The sequence below is a fragment of the Pristiophorus japonicus genome, chromosome 1, assembly GCF_044704955.1.
Source record: "Pristiophorus japonicus isolate sPriJap1 chromosome 1, sPriJap1.hap1, whole genome shotgun sequence".
In the NCBI taxonomy this organism is placed as follows: domain Eukaryota; kingdom Metazoa; phylum Chordata; class Chondrichthyes; family Pristiophoridae; genus Pristiophorus; species Pristiophorus japonicus.
Window position 1 is genome coordinate 53,513,319 of NC_091977.1, and position 16,292 is coordinate 53,529,610.

Consider the following 16,292-nt stretch of genomic DNA (forward strand, 5'->3'; position numbering starts at 1 on the left):
TGATTGGCTTGTGTCCAGCCGTGATGGGCTGTGTAGCTGTAGTAAACTGTTTTGTAACTGTTGTGAAACATATAAAGGTGCATGTAACCCTTTGTTCTGTGGAGAGAAACCTGGATACGGTCCTGAGTTTTTCCTCCCCGCTGAGCGTAATAAAAGCTGCATCAGCATTGGAACCGACTCTGAGTGTTGAGTGATTCTTCTAAGAAAACACTAACGCTAACACCAGCCAATTCTCTATCCATGCTAATACATTTCCTCTGACTTCGCATACCTCTATCTTCTGCAGTAACCTTTTGTGTGGCACCTTATCGAATGCCTTTTGGAAATCTAAATACACCACATCCATCGGTACATCTCTATCCACCATGCTCGTTATATCCTCAAAGAATTCTAGTAAATTAGTTAAACATGATTTCCCCTTCATGAATCCATGCTGCGTCTGCTTGATTGCACAAGTCCTATCTAGATGTCCCGCTATTTCTTCCTTAATGATAGTTTCAAGCATTTTCCCCACTACAGATGTTAAACTAACTGGCCTATAGTTACCTGCCTTTTGTCTGCCCCCTTTTTTAAACAGAGGCGTTACATTAGCTGCTTTCCAATCCGCTGGTACCTCCCCAGAGTCCAGAGAATTTTGGTAGATTATAATGAATGCATCTGCTATAACTTCCGCCATCTCTTTTAATACCCTGGGATGCATTTCATCAGGACCAGGGGACTTGTCTACCTTGAGTCCCATTAGCCTGTCCAGCACTACCCCCCTAGTGATAGTGATTGTCTCAAGGTCCTCCCTTCCCACATTCCCGTGACCAGCAATTTTTGGCATGGTTTTTGTGTCTTCCACTGTGAAGACCAAAGCAAAATAATTGTTTAAGGTCTCAGCCATTTCCACATTTCCCATTATTAAATCCCCCTTCTCATCTTCTAAGGGACCAACATTTACTTTAGTCACTCTTTTCCGTTTTATATATCTGTAAAAGCTTTTACTATCTGTTTTTATGTTTTGCGCAAGTTTACCTTCAAATCTATCTTTCCTTTCTTTATTGCTTTTTTAGTCATTCTTTGCTGTTGTTTAAAATTTTCCTAATCCTCTAGTTTCCCACTAACCTTGCCCACCTTATACGCATTGGTCTTTGATTTGATACTCTCCTTTATTTCCTTGGTTATCCACGGCTGGTTATCCCTTCTCTTACTGCCCTTCTTTTTCACTGGAATATATTTTTGTTGCGCACTATGAAAGAGCTCCTTAAAAGTCTTCCACTGTTCCTCAATTGTGCCACCGTTTAGTCTGTGTTTCCAGTCTACTTTAGCCAACTCTGCACTCATCCCACTGTAGTCCCCTTTGTTTAAGCATAGTACACTTGTTTCTGACACAACTTCCTCACCCTCAATCTGTATTACAAATTCAACCATACTGTGATCATTCATTCCAAGAGGATCTTTTACTAGGAGATCGTTTATTTTTCCTGTCTCATTACACAAGACCAGATCTAAGATAGCTTGCTCCCTTGTAGGTTCTGTTACATACTGTTCTAAGAAACAATCCCGTATGCATTCTATGAATTCCTCCTCCAGGCTACCCCGTGCAATTTGATTTGACCAATCGATATGTAGGTTAAAATCCCCCATGACTACTGCCGTTCCTTTTTCACATGCCTCCATTATTCCCTTGTTTATTGCCTGCCCCACCATGAAGTTATTATTTGGGGGCCTATAAACTACGCCCACCAGTGACTTTTTCCCCTTATTATCTCTAATCTCCACTCACAATGATTCAACATTTTGTTCATTAGAGCCAATATCATCTCTCACAACTGCCCTGATATCATCCTTTATTAACAGAGCTACCCCACCTCTTTTTCCTTCTTGTCTATCTTTCCGAATCGTCAGATACCCATGTATGTTTAATTCCTAGTCTTGGCCACCCTGCAACCATGTTTCTGTAATGGCCACCAAATCATACCCATTTGTAATGATTTGTGCCGTCAACTCATTTACTTTATTTCGAATGCTGCGTGCATTTAGGTAGAGTGTTTGAGTGTTTTAATCCTTGTTTTTAAACCATGATTTTTAGTTTTGACCCCTCCTGCAGCCCCTTTATATTCAGGGACAATGGCAGCCTGGATACAAAATTGGCTAAGTGACAGGAAACAGAGTAGTGGTGAATGGTTGTATTTCGGACTGGAGGAAGGTATACAGTGGTGTTCCCCAGGGGTCGGTTCTAGGACCACTGCTTTTCTTGATATATATTAATGAGTTGGACGTAGGTGTACAGGACACAATTTCAAAATTTGCAGATGACAAAACTTGGAAGCATAATGAACATTGAGGAGGAGAGTGATAGACTTCAGGAAGACATAGACGGGCTGGTGAAATGGGTGAACATGTGGCAAATGAAGTTTAATGCAAAAAAATGTGAAATTATGCAGTTTGGTAGAGAGAGTGATGAGAGGACATATAAACTAAATGGTACAATCCTAAAGGAGGTGCACAAACAGAGAAACCTGGGGATATGTGTGCATAAATCGTTGAAGATGGCAGGGCAAGTTGAGAAAGCAGTTAAAAAGGCTTACGGGATCCTGGGCTTCAATAATAGATGTATAGAATACATAAGTGTGGAAATTATGATGAACCTGGATAAAACACTGGTTTGGCCCTAACTGGAGTATTGTGTCCATTTAAGGGCACCACCCTTTAGGAAGGATGCGAAGGCCTTAGAGAAGGTGCAGGAAAGATTTACGTGAATGATTCCAGGAATGAGGGCTTCAGTTAAATTGATAGACTGGAGAAGCCGGAGCTGTTCGCCTTGGAGCAGAAAAGATTGAGAGGAGATTTGGTAGAGGTGTTCAAAATCATGAGGGGTCTAAACAGAGTAAATAGAGAGAAATTGTTCCCATTGATAGAACAGTTGAGAACCAGAGGACACAGATTTGAGGTGATGGCGAGAAAGCAGGAAGGGGGTACTGAAGTTTCATGTTCAGCCATGAACTCATTGAATGGCGGTGCAGGCTAGAAGGGCTGAATGGCCTGCTCCTGCACCTATTTTCTATGTTTCTATGTTTCTATGTTTCTAGAACCAAAGGCGATGCAAGAAAAAACTTTTTTCCGCAGCGACTGGATAAGATCTGGACTGCATCGCCTGAAAGGGTGGTGGAGACGGACACAATTGTATCTTTCAAAAAGGAGTTGGATAAGTATCTGAAGGAAAAAAAATTGCAGGACTATGGGGAAAGGGCAGGGGAGTAGGACTACCCGAGAGTCGGCATGGGCTTGATGAGCCGAATGGCGGCCTTCTGTGCTGTAACCCTTCTATGATTCTATAAAATGCCTTTAATTTATAGAAACATTTGTGTTTACATCTTATTTGGCTTTGTGCGTAATCGGTCAGCTACCGTGGCTTTTTCTTACCATACTCCCTTCTTTTGACTTTGGCTACATATTTGTTTTCCACATTTAAAAAAATCTTATTTAAAAAAAAAAATTCATTTGTATTCTACAAATGCACTAACAATAATGCTGTAATTCCACTAAACAAACTTTACTATCCCATTTCACATCTCTGAGTTCTCTTTTCAATTTTTACCTGTAATGTGCGCAATCCAAACGATGCCAATTAAAAATGTTAATCATTGCTGGTTACATCTCACAAGGAACAGTTGCAGTTTTCAACATGAGAATATTCGAAATGGCGAATAATACTATTACTAAGTTTTAAATTACTATAAAGACAACATGGGCTGTTATTCAAGTCAGACTTTGCGCCTTGATTGTTTTTCAGTGGAGGATAAAAGGTCCGTAAAGAACAATGGAATATGCATTTATTTGTGGAAAAGAAAATGACCCCAAGCCTGGCAATTGACAATTAGATGGTTTTGTGTTAGATAAAATTCCCATTTATTACCCCTGTATCTATAACGTACCTCTTCAGATGCACAGACAAAAATATGTTAAGTACTGTGTACCTCTCAGTTGGAGTCTGAAACTGACAAGCACATCCCAAATATCAATGTTCCTAGCCCATACGACAAAAATTTGAGTGACCAAAGTATTTTCTTAAATATTAGACATTGTGCACTTCAAGGGGCATAGATCAACCTTACCAGCGGTATAATATACTCTGCATTACATGGTATAACATCCTTCTCCTTATAAAGCATTGTATCATCCAACTTACTGTGAGTAAACCATAGAAGATCCACTAGAGATATTATAAAACGTTAGATAAGCATGCAGTTCTTAGGCGTCAGGTTGCAGATGTCTATCACACATTAAACCACACATATTGTCTAATGCAAATTTCTGTATCACATTTTAAAAATAAGTATAATTCAAGGTAGCCATTTGGAATGTTGAGAATGTGGAGTGAAAGCCTTCCAGGATCAGAAAAGACTTGAGTCATAATATCTGCAGCTCTTAATTCAGATCTCTGCCTGAAAAGCAATTATTCTTGAATAATCTCACCCAATGTTTACTTAACATCAATTTGACTTCATAACATTAAAGGGAGATAGCTTCATTCCTCATGCAGAATACATTGTGCATTATATTGAATCATTAAATATCTGATCATCTAAATTATTGCAAACAATACCATGGAGATTCTAGTACATATGATTGGATGAGAGATTCAGCAGCAGATGAGCAGAGGCGGAGTCTGGCGATGTTACGGAGGTGGAACTAGGTAGTCTTCATGATAGTGCGGATATGTAGTCGGATACTAATGTCAGGGTGAAGTATGACACCAAGGTTGCGAACAGTCTGGTTCAGCCTCAGACATTTTCCAGGGAGAGGAATGGAGTCGGTGGCTAGGGAACAAAGTTTTTGTGGGGGACAATCAGTCTAACAACATGCTATAATGCCTCAATCTGTATAAAACTGCATATCATCTGACGTAACTGTGATCAATGCCATAGAGATCCAATGTGTGTGCATGTATGTGTGTTTTGTGCATCACCCTCCAAATTTCATACTCCAGTCTTCACTTCATTATAGACATAAAACATTCCTAAAAATAAGAAAAGCAGAGATGTCCATGTAATACTGGGTGCTTCTGAACCGAAGCATGAAACTGAAAAGTGTTTCCAATTTCCACAATTACAATCTGATTGGCCAGAATCTGTGGGCTAGACGTTCCACTAGGTGGCTAAGGCCCCCAAAAATGGGCCATGTTCCAGCGATGTGGAACATTTCGGCCTTGCTGATCGCCGGCACATCGCCCATTTTTTTTTTGTTGTGATTTTCCAGTCGGCCTTACCCCGGCGATGTCAAATGGGCGATGTGATTTTTCGGCAATCTCACGATCCCCAAAGAAAACGGAAGTCAAATGGAAGTCAAAGAAAAAAATAGCTTCCCTAGCAATGCTATTGTGCGCATGTGTGGGATTTTTTTTGTGGTTGATTATTTTTGCTGCGTTTCGAGGGGTCAGGAGTCATCGCACATGCTCAGAAGCACAGGGAGGGTCAGAGAGAGAGAAAAGGAGAGAGGCTTGTGTGTTTCTTCGGTGGTTAATGCTTGTATTTGAACATAAAAACGAACAAATCTGATAGTTCTTTTAATTTTTTTTGAATTTCAAATAATTAAAATTAATATTATATATTTGTTAACTGTACTTTAGTTTGAAATACTGCAATATATACAAAATAATGGAAATGCAAGGAGAAAGTGAAAGGAGAAGGGCCAAACCCTTTAGCGAGGAGGCCAACGAGGCCCTCATAAATATTGTGAGCTCAAGGTGGGAGGACTTGACACGGGGTGGGCATGGGAAACCTCCACCCCGTGTATATTGGAGAATATGGTGTGAGATTGCCGATGTAGTCACATCGGCATCAAATGAAGTGCGGACTGCAGACCAGTGCCATAAGAGATGGAACAGCCTGCTGGCAGCAGCCAGAGTAATTTGCACTTAATATTTAAAATCATACATATATATTATTTAAATGATGTTTGTAAATTTTAATTAGAATCTTCAATGTTATTTCGTTATAGTATAAAATAATTAAATTAGGAATTAATTTATGCACCCTAACACTAAGTTGAATCTTATAGTATGCTTAACAATTGGAATTTATGGCCTTAAAAGGACATAGCTTCACCTTAGTAACAGAATAATACATTGTGCATTACATTCTTGTGTGTATGTGTTTTATCCATCACAGTTCAGAATCATATTTGGGTATCACATTTTTCTATATGCAAAGTGTTAAAAATGGAAAAAAAGCATTTGTAATCTACAGGGAAAAGTTCCCAGAAAACTAAAATACCGTATCAACCAAGAGATCAGAATGTCTGCAGCTTCTAACTGACACAATGGGCCGAATGGCCTCCTTCCGTGTCACAATTTTCTATGATTCTATGATAAGAGTTGCACTTTAAGAGAGATAACTTCTCTGACCTGTAATTGACCTGGATATCTGCTCCAAACAATGAATGTGTAATTCATTTCAAAGAATGTAGATGAATTAGTTTGCTGCTTTAATGGGAAACGCACCTGCACTTTAGCATCAGAATGGTATTATAACAATCCTGTTCTTATAAAACAGTGCAATCTCTGAGCAGCTCCACGGGAGATCCAGTACTACATCGGTGTGTTCATTTAATTATGTTACAGGTGTATTTTATAAACCATCTGAATACTATTACAATTAATATGCAAAGTTGCAGCCACACTTATTATTAATTGTAAGAAATTAAAATAAAATGTATTATTTATCATATTTCTCATGTTTTTAAATTAAAAGCATGCATTATCTTGACTAATTTAGGTAACGTGTATAGCCAGTGACTGATGCACTGGGTTTGTTATGGGATTGAGCATTTCTTAATGAATCAAAAAGAGAACACCGTAAAAGCTGATGCAATATTATTTGTATTGGCATGACACAGAAAGAATACGAAACACAGCTCTAACAATCAACATTATCACTAACATTTTCACACAATGCTAGAAAGGCCTCATTTATTGCCCATTCTTAGTTGCCCTGAGAAGGTAGTTGTGGGCTTCCATCTTGAGCTCTTGTGCTGAGTATGCTCCCACAGTGGTGTTAAGTAGGGAATTGTAGGATATTGACCTCGAAATGCTGAAGAAAGCTGATATATATCCAAGTCAGGATGGTGTGTGACTTGGAATTTGGAGGCGATGTTGCTTTTGTTCTCGGTAGTAGAGGTTGCTTGATGCAGGGCATTGTAGATGGAACCCATGTAGTCACATGATCTAGAGGGCATAATCTTAGAGTAAGGGGCCACCCATTCAAAACTGAGATGAGGAGGAATTTCTTCTCTGAGGATTGTAAATCTGTGGAATTCGCTGCCTCAGAGAGCTGTGGAAGCTGGGTCTGTAATGTCCTTACACACTACTATAAATTCACATGAGGCACATTCTGCAGTCAAGGACCAAGAGGTGATGACTCTGCGTGGAACCTCCCTTTATATACCTGGATGACCAGGTGAGGAGTGTCTCCCACAAGTTCACTCCCTGTAATAGGACTTTCATCATTATAGGTGGCGTTTTGGTATATGAGCTGTGGATGTTTGCCACATGAACCCACTGAACTTCAGCATCCATTGCTTTGTCCCAAGCATCAACCTGCCTTGCAGACCCCTCTTCTGGTACATCTGCCTCGTAAATTAGCCATGCTGCGGGCTTCCTGCACATTCTGGCTAAATGTCCACTGAAGTTACAATTTCTACAGATAAATTGTTGAAACCTATAGGTTTTTGCAGCATGTCTGCCTGCTCCCGCACCTCCAGCATGAGCTGAGATTGTTGTGAATGAAAGAGCTGTTACCAGGCATTCCTCCCTGATTGTCTCTTTGATTACTCTTGAGCACTGTTAGTGGGTGTCAATGGCCCCATCCCGGGATGCATTGTCCACTGTGATGGCGTAAATGTCCGTTCAACCTGCCATTGTCTCTGTTGAGGACCCACTCTAGTCTGTTGCTGCCTGGGTGGTGTTGAATTGCCGTTGCCTGCCTGTGGGGTTCTGAGTCGTGTTTACAATGTTAACTCCCTGAGAGCAGAATTGCGCGCGTATGTGATCTTAGTTTCCTCCTCCCCCGTCATGAAGATCTGAGCCATCAACGCCGTCGCTTCCAAGGTCAAGTCCTTGGTCTCAATTAGCTTTCTGAAAATCCTGGCATGACAAATGCCCTCAATAAAGAAATCCCTTAACATCTCCCCCTGCAAGCGTCTGTGAACTTACAGAGGCTGGCCAAGTGCCGAAGGTCCGCAACGAAGTCCGGAATGCTCTGTCCTTCCCGACGTCGGTGTGTATAGAATCGGTGTCGGGCCATGTGTATACTGCTCGCCGGTTTGAGGTGCTCACCGATCAATTTGCTGAGCTCTTCAGAGGTTTTGTCCGCCGTCTTCTCGGGTGCGAGCAGGTCTTTCATCAGCGCGTACGTCTTAGGTCCACAAATGGTCAGTAGATGCGCCCTTCGCTTGTCAGCCGCTGCATCTCCCAGCCAGTCCTTCGTGACAAAGCTCTGCTGGAGCCTGTCAACGAAATCATCGCAGTCCTCACCAACACAGTATCGTTCCTCTGTGCTACCGGTGGCCATTCTTGTGAGTCGTTAATTCCTGTTTCTCATCGCCAAATGTAATGTCCTTACACACTACTATAAATTCACACAAAGCACATTCTGCAGACAAGGTCACTCTGTGACCCAAACCTTAATTCACAGGACCAAGAAGTGATGACCCTGCGTGGGACCTCCCTTTATATACCTGGATGACCAGGTGAGGAGTGTCTCCCACAAGTTCACCCCCTGTGGTCAAGGTGTGCATTTCTTCGGTGTATACAGTATGCAGTGTTGTTACATGAAGGTTACAGTTACATGAAGGTTACATACATGACAGGATCATTGAATAAATTTAAGACAGAGACAGACAGTTTCTTAACCGATAAGGGAATAAGGGGTTATGGGGAGCGGGCAGGGAAGTGGAGCTGAGTCCATGATCGGATCAGTCCTGATCGTATTAAATGGCGGAGCAGGCCGAAGGGGCCGTATGGCCTACTGCTGCTCCTATTTCTTATTAGGGCTTCAAATGTGAACCCCTACATTTAAGTGAACAGACAAGGATTCAACACCATCAATGTGTAGATAATTATTGACCATTCAGACATTATGTTGCATGTTAGTGACTGTTTTCCTGGCGGGGGGGGGGGGGGGGGGTGACTCATGACTCTTTCGTACTATATAAGTCTCTGTGTAGCAACTATTTGGGAATGGATGGCTTTTGGAAGTATGGACCGATCTTTTTCAGTCCTCAATTGAAGGTTACAGGGAACTTATATGAAAGCAGATAGATTGGAACGAATACTCTAAGTGACAACTACTTTCAGTAATAGACATTTCCTGTCACTGTCCAATTGTGGTTGTGCTATGAAAGCGCACCTGTTGTAATCCCCATAAATACAACATACCACACAAACTGCATTGCCCTCTTTCTGCCCTATGCAAGCACTTACTACCTTGCCATAATTGCAATCAATAAACAATGGCTTGAAAAACAAGAAATATAAAGATACCTGCTTTTTTGGTACTATTTATGTATTGTATGCTTGTCCTATTCTTCGGCCTTAGACTGTAGCAAAGTTATTCTCGTGGCGGGCGGGGGCGCGCGGTGGGAGCAACTGTGGTGGAAATTTCTGTGAGCTATTGCAGTCCCATTAGGATGGTCATGACCTAAAACCTCTGGATAATGAGTCATGCACTATCCCTGCAAAAATTGCAGCCGCATCCAACAACGCAGTGGATGCCAACACTTCCTCACTCCTTTGAGTGGCCTGGAAAGAGTGGGCACATCTGCTGCCTACTTGAGAAGAGGGTGCCTCCTCAGACTCTTTTCTTGCCATACCATCAGTACTGGGCCTCCCATCTGGATGCCCAATAATCTGCCTGAGAGAATTCTGTAACATGTTTCTGAGGTGGGTGACTGTTCTTTCCAAATGATCACGCAGTGTATCGAATGCAGTAGTGAAAGATTGCTGTAACTGAATATCAAAGGTCTCAGTGGCATAGTTTTCATGAGAGATCTCTGATTTATGCATGACTTCTCACTGCTTGGGGGCCACAAATATTCCACTCACTCCACGGTCCTTTGCATATCAATGAATTCCTCTTGTAATACTGGCATGATCTCAGAAGCATATCCTCTCACAACCATTGCACACTCCTTAAGATGGACTCAAAGGGAGACTGAAAATGTCCTTTGCTCCTGCATTAACTCCCATCTGCAGATAAGTCCAGTAGGATATCAATTCCTTGTGCATGCTGTTGGAAAATGGCATGGACTCACAGCTACGCTAGATCTGTCAACTTCTTCTCCTGCCACCTCTACTTGCTCCTCCTTACTTGTGAGTTGTACTTCATTCAGTGTTCCCTCTTCAAGTTTAGTAGGAGCTTGGGGAAGGTGAGTGCTTGATAGAATGCTATGAGGCCTTGTGGCTGAGCCATCATTTCCTCTAACCTCTTTATCTTGGGAAAAGCTGCAAGAAAATAAATGGGATATGCTTTACTATACAGTTCAGCAGCTGCATCCCATAAACAGAGCATGTTTATAAAGATGTTAGCAACTGGTACAGCAGAAAAACAGCACTGCTCTGACCACTCCTCGCTTCTGGTGACTACTCCCATGAGTTTTCATAATGTCTTTCTGTGCCTGATGTGTTGTGGTTGACTTGTCAAGAGCTCTATGCTTGGAACTATTGGTCCCGCTGGCAATGTGCCATGTAGCTTCTGCAAAATAAAGGTATGTTACAAAAAAGGAAACAGTGTTGTGTGCTGGCTTGATAGATGATCTCTCTGAGGATGCTGCTAATAGAAAGTTATATTGGGGCCATGCCTTTTATATTTACCGATATATGTAAGAATGCCTACAATTTGCCACTTTTTTTGATGTCGTTGAAATTCTTTCCTGGCTGCTCTCAGCCACAATGGACTGCATTCACTCAACCAATGACCTCCATCCAGGCAGGTTGGGGCTCTGCTTTTAGACTTTTTGCTTACTGTCTACTTACTTTGTTTATCCTTTATCATCAGCATCATAGGCGGTCCCTCGAACGAGGATGACTTGCTTCCACATTGGTTCACAGATGTTTCAGTGAAGGACCTGATATTCCAGTCCTGAACTCCAATTGAAGGGGTGGAAGATGCCTGTGCATGTATTTTTTTAAAGTGTGGTGACCGTTGCACATCAGCCACCTCACGGGCTTGACAGAGGTAGGCCTTTAACCAGTGGCCAGGGTTAACCAGGACGACTGGAGACCTGCTCTGCTGCATGGACCTAGTGTGCACACATATCGCAGTGTGGGCAGGCCTGTGCTGACCATGGGCCCTCAGCTCTCTGAGCCCTGTACCCTCATTTGCCGCACCACCGCCATGATCTCTCGCCGCTCCTCCGTCACAAACATTCGCCACACCTCCGCCACAATCTCTCACCGCTCCTCCATCACAATCCCTTGCCGTTCCTCCACCACAAGCATTCGCCGCGCCTCCGCAACGATCTCTCACCGTTCCTCCGCCACGATCTCTCGCTGTTCCTCCACCATAACATTCACCGCATCTCCGCCACGATCTCTCTCCGTTCCTCCGCCACGATTTCTCGCCACTCCTCTGCCACAAAAATATTCGCCGCACTCCGCCACAATCTCTCACCACACACCCGCCCCAACCTTCCCGCTCCTCCGCTGTACCTGGGCCCCGCCGATGTTCCTGCCCATGCTCCAAACGGCGACGTGGGTTTTGATGACGTCGTCCAGTCACCTACTTCGAAGCCGTCGCAGCTCGCGCTGGAAGCTGCAGTGGTATGCTCTTTTATCCTCCCGATCTGCGGTGGTGCCCTCTCGCAGGTCGCCTTTATAGGAGGGGAAGGAGTCATCAAAGCAATGTTAGACATGGTACCAATTTTTACTCTACTTTTTCACTAAAATAAAGACAGGAATATCATGCCACTTAATATTTATAAAAGCAAAATGAAATCAAGAATTTGAAAAGACACTCTCCTGCTAGATACATAATAAAGAGTAAATTATTACTAGATAAGGACATTTTAGGCTTTGTGTTAAATACTATAGTCATCAATTGCAGACCATGTTCATTTCAGCAATAAATGTAGGATTGCTTAAATCTAATCTCGTACTTTACAAGATACCTAGGGGGTGAATTTCTCTGAGGATTTTTCACTTTTGTTCTGCAACTTTGGCTGAAGAGACGTAGAAACCCTAGAAAAATGGCATAAACAGTGTTTGTGTTGTTTCTCGAGGATTTCCACAGTTCTTCCAATGAAACATAGAAAATAGGTGCAGAAGGAGGCCATTCGGCCCTTCGAGCCTGCACCACCATTCAATATGATCATGGCTGATCATGCAACTTCAGTACCCCATTCCTGCTTTCTCTCCATACCCCTTGATTCCTTTAGCCGTAAGGGCCACATCTAACTCCCTTTTGAAGATATCTAACGAACTGGCCTTAAGAAGAACTCCCCGAATGAAGTTGCAGTAGACGATCAAGAGAACACATGTGGAAATTCATCTCAAGTCGAATGATGAACCCGATAAAGATCTGTCTTCAAGCTATTAGTCTAAAGTATATATTTCTTTCCCCAAATCATAGTGATAAAACACAGATGTTTTTCAAAAAATGATGGGGTGAAAATTCCGGAGCGCCCATTTTGAGGTGCTAATGATGGCGGGGCAGTAAATGTTGTGCCGGGAAATGGTCTGCAACCTCAAAATTAATCAGCTGAGCCCCAGTGTAGAGCAGAGCGCTAAGGGAGGCGTTCCACACCTTTCGTAGGGTGCTAGGTCGGCTGAGCAACTGAAAATCGTGAGCTAAAAAGCTGGCTTCGGAGCACCCTAACTGGCTTCACTGGGGAAAAAAACACTAAAAACATTCCCAATATCTTACTGACACCACATAAATATAAATCGCAAAAATAAAAAACAATCACACTTACCTCAGGTAGACATTCCTTCCTTCACTGCAGCTGGTACAGCTCGGACCACCCACTTTCCCAGGTGGTCTCACTAGGGTGCACTACGGATCGCACGCGAAACAAATTTCAAAATGGTGTCGCAACCAGGAGCGTTACACACCGACTCGCCTCTCCCATGCGGTACTGCTCCGCAGCCCCGCAAAACCTGCACCGAATGTCCTGGCTAGACGCTGGAAGCTGGTCGCCTGCCTGGAAGTGATTACCGCCCCTCCAGGGTGCATGCAGAGGCGGCAACAGACAGATTTTCCACCCCGATGTCTTTCTGGGCCTGATGTTTTGTGGTTGACTTGTCAAGAGCTCTATGCTTGGAACTATGGGCTACAGCTGCTGTACTGTATTGTAAAGTATATTAATTTTCTTTTCCTGTAGGCTTTTCCCAAGATGAAGTAGCTAGAGGAAATGATGGCTCAGCCCCAAGGAGATCTTGTGTGATAAGGTCCCACAAGGCAGACTGGTCACGAAAGTAAAAGCCCATGGGATCCAGGGCAAAGTCGCAAGTTGGATCCAAAATTGGCTCAGAGGCGTGAAGCAAAGGGTAGATGGCTGTTTTTGTGACTGGAAGGATGTTTCCAGTGGGGTTCCGCAGGGCTCAGTACTGGATCCCTTGCTTTTTGTGGTATAGGTCAATGATCTAGACTTGAATATGGGGGTTTGATTAAGAAATTTGCAGATGATACAAAAATAGGCTGTGTGGTTGATAATGAAGAAGAAAGCTGTGGACTGCAGGAAAGATATCAATCAACTGGTCAGATGGGCAGAACAGTGGCAAATGGAATTTAATCCAGAGAAATGTGAGGTAATGCATTTGGGGAGGGCTACCAAGGCAAGGGAATACACATTAAATGGTAGGACATTGAGAAGTGTAGAGGAACAAAGGGACCTGGGAGTGCATGTCCACAGATCCCTGAAGGTAGATGGCCAGGTGGATAAGGTGGTTAAGAAGGCATACGGAATGCTTGCCTTTATTAGCCGAGGCATAGAATATAAGAGCAGGTGGGTTATGTTTGAACTGTATGAAACACTGGTTAGGCCACAGCTGGAGTACTGCGCGCAGTTCTGGTCACCGCATTACAGGAAGGACGTGATTGCACTGGAGAGGGTACAGAGGAGATTTACGAGGATGTTGCCGGGAGTGGAGAATCTTAACTATGAGGACAGATTGGATAGGCTGGGTTTGTTTTCCTTGGAACAGAGGAGGCTGAGGGGAGACCTCATTGAGGTATATAAAATTATGAGGGGCTGTGATATAGTTGATAGAAAGGGCCTATTTCCCTTAGCAGAGTGGTCAACAACCAGGGGGCATAAATTTAAAGTAATTGGTAGAAGTTTAGAGGAGATTTGAGGGGAAATTTCTTCATGCAGAGGGTTGTGAGGGTCTGGAACTCACTGTCTGAAAGGGTGGTAGAGGCAGAAACCCTCACCACATTTAAAAAGTACTTGGATGGGCACTTGAAGTGCCGTGACCTGTAGGGTTAGGAACCTAGAGCTGGAAAGTGGGATTAGGCTGGATAGCCTCTTGTTGGCCGCGCAGACATGATGGGCCGAAATGGCCTCCTTCTGTGTTATAAATTTCTATGATTGATTCAATGAATATATTTCTAGAGAACTGTAATTAACTATCGATGGAACTAATATAGTAAATTTGTTTTTCATCTAAAGCTGTAAGTATTTCTAGCATTACAACAGTGATGACACTTAAAAAAACGTACTTAATTGGCTATAAAGTGCTTTGGGATATCCTGAGGGGTGAAAAGTGCAATAAATACATGTTCTTCCGTGCTTTCTTAAACATGGGCCTTTGGAATTCAAAGTCAACATAGTTTCACCAGTTAATTGGAGTTCCCACTGGTTGAAGATTCTCCATTTTTTTCATAATTTACCAACACATGGTACTGCATAAAATAATTTAACACACAAATGGGATGCACACAAGAATTTTTATTCCTTGTATTCACTCCATTCAGTGCACATGTAATTCTATGCTGGGTTCACTTTTTAGTATATGCAAAGTAGCTCAGGAAATTCTTCTCCTGAAGTAGTTATTAAAAGTCAAAATAACATTTAGATTTTCATTTATTCAAAAGTAACCGCAACAGTCACTCGTCCACATTCAACTCCCATCCCCACCACCCGAGTTCATAAAGGCACTCCACCCCTCAGGAGCCAGTTCACAGAACTACAACCCATCCAATTCCCCTCTCTTTCACAGGAACATTCTCTTCTTTAAACCTCCGAGTTCATATTGGCGTTCTACTTTCTCCCTATTCTCAATTCAACTTGGCATCCTCCTACATTTTCAACCTAGTTAAATTGATACTCTTGTTCCACTCTCCTTTATTGAAGCTGGTACTCTTTTCTCCCTCCCAGTTCATATTGGTGTTCTTTGAACCTCGCTCAGTTCATTTAAAAAAAATTCATTCATGGCAAGTGGGCGTCGCTGATAAGGCCTCTTATCCTAAACTATGTCCCCTGGTTCTGGACTTCCCCAACATCAGGAACATTCTTCCCGCATCTAACCTGTCCAGTCCCGTCAGAATCTTATACGTTTCAATGAGATCCCCTCTCATCCTTCTAAACTCCAGTGAATAAAGGCCCAGTTGATCCAGTCTCTCCTCATATGACAGTCATCCCCGGAATCAGTCTGGTGAACCTTTGCTGCACTCCCTCAATAGCAAGAACGTCCTTCCTCAGATTAGGAGACCAAAACTGAACACAATATTCCAGGTGAGGCCTCAACTGTAAGACCTCCCTGCTCTTATACGCAAATCCCCTAGCTATGAAGGCTAACATACCATTTGCCTTCTTCACCGTCTGCTGTAACTGCATGCCAACTTTCAATGACTGATGAATCATGACACCCAGGTCTCGTTGCACCTCTCCTTTTCCTAATCTGCCGCCATTCAGATAATATTCTGCCTTCGAGATTTATCCCCCAAAATGGATAACCTCACATTTATCCACATTATACTGCATCTGCCATGCATTTGCCCACTCACCTAACCTGTCCAAGTCACCCTGCAGCCTCTTAGCGTCCTCCTCACAGCACACACCGCCACCCAGTTTAGTGTGATCTGCAAACTTGGAGATATTACACTCAATTCCTTCATCTAAATCGTTAATGTATATTGTAAAGAGCTGGGGTCCCAACACTGAGCCCTGTGGCACTCCACTAGTCACTGCCTGTCATTCTGAAAAGGACCCGTTTATCCCGACTCTCTGCATCCGGTCTGCCAACCAGTTCTCTATCCACGTCAGTACATTACCCCCAATACCATGCGCTTTGATTTTGCACACCAATC

The 16,292-nt window shown here is 42.9% G+C and overlaps 1 long non-coding RNA gene across 1 annotated transcript; it reads right to left on the minus strand.

Moving 5' to 3' along the window:
* Window positions 1-6,847: 6,847 nt before the first annotated feature.
* LOC139263785 (uncharacterized) lies at window positions 6,848-15,143 on the minus strand. Its single transcript, XR_011593205.1, has 2 exons — window positions 11,693-15,143; window positions 6,848-10,486 (listed from the first exon to the last, which is right to left on the minus strand). It is a non-coding gene; the product is annotated as an uncharacterized lncRNA (long non-coding RNA).
* Window positions 15,144-16,292: the final 1,149 nt, after the last annotated feature.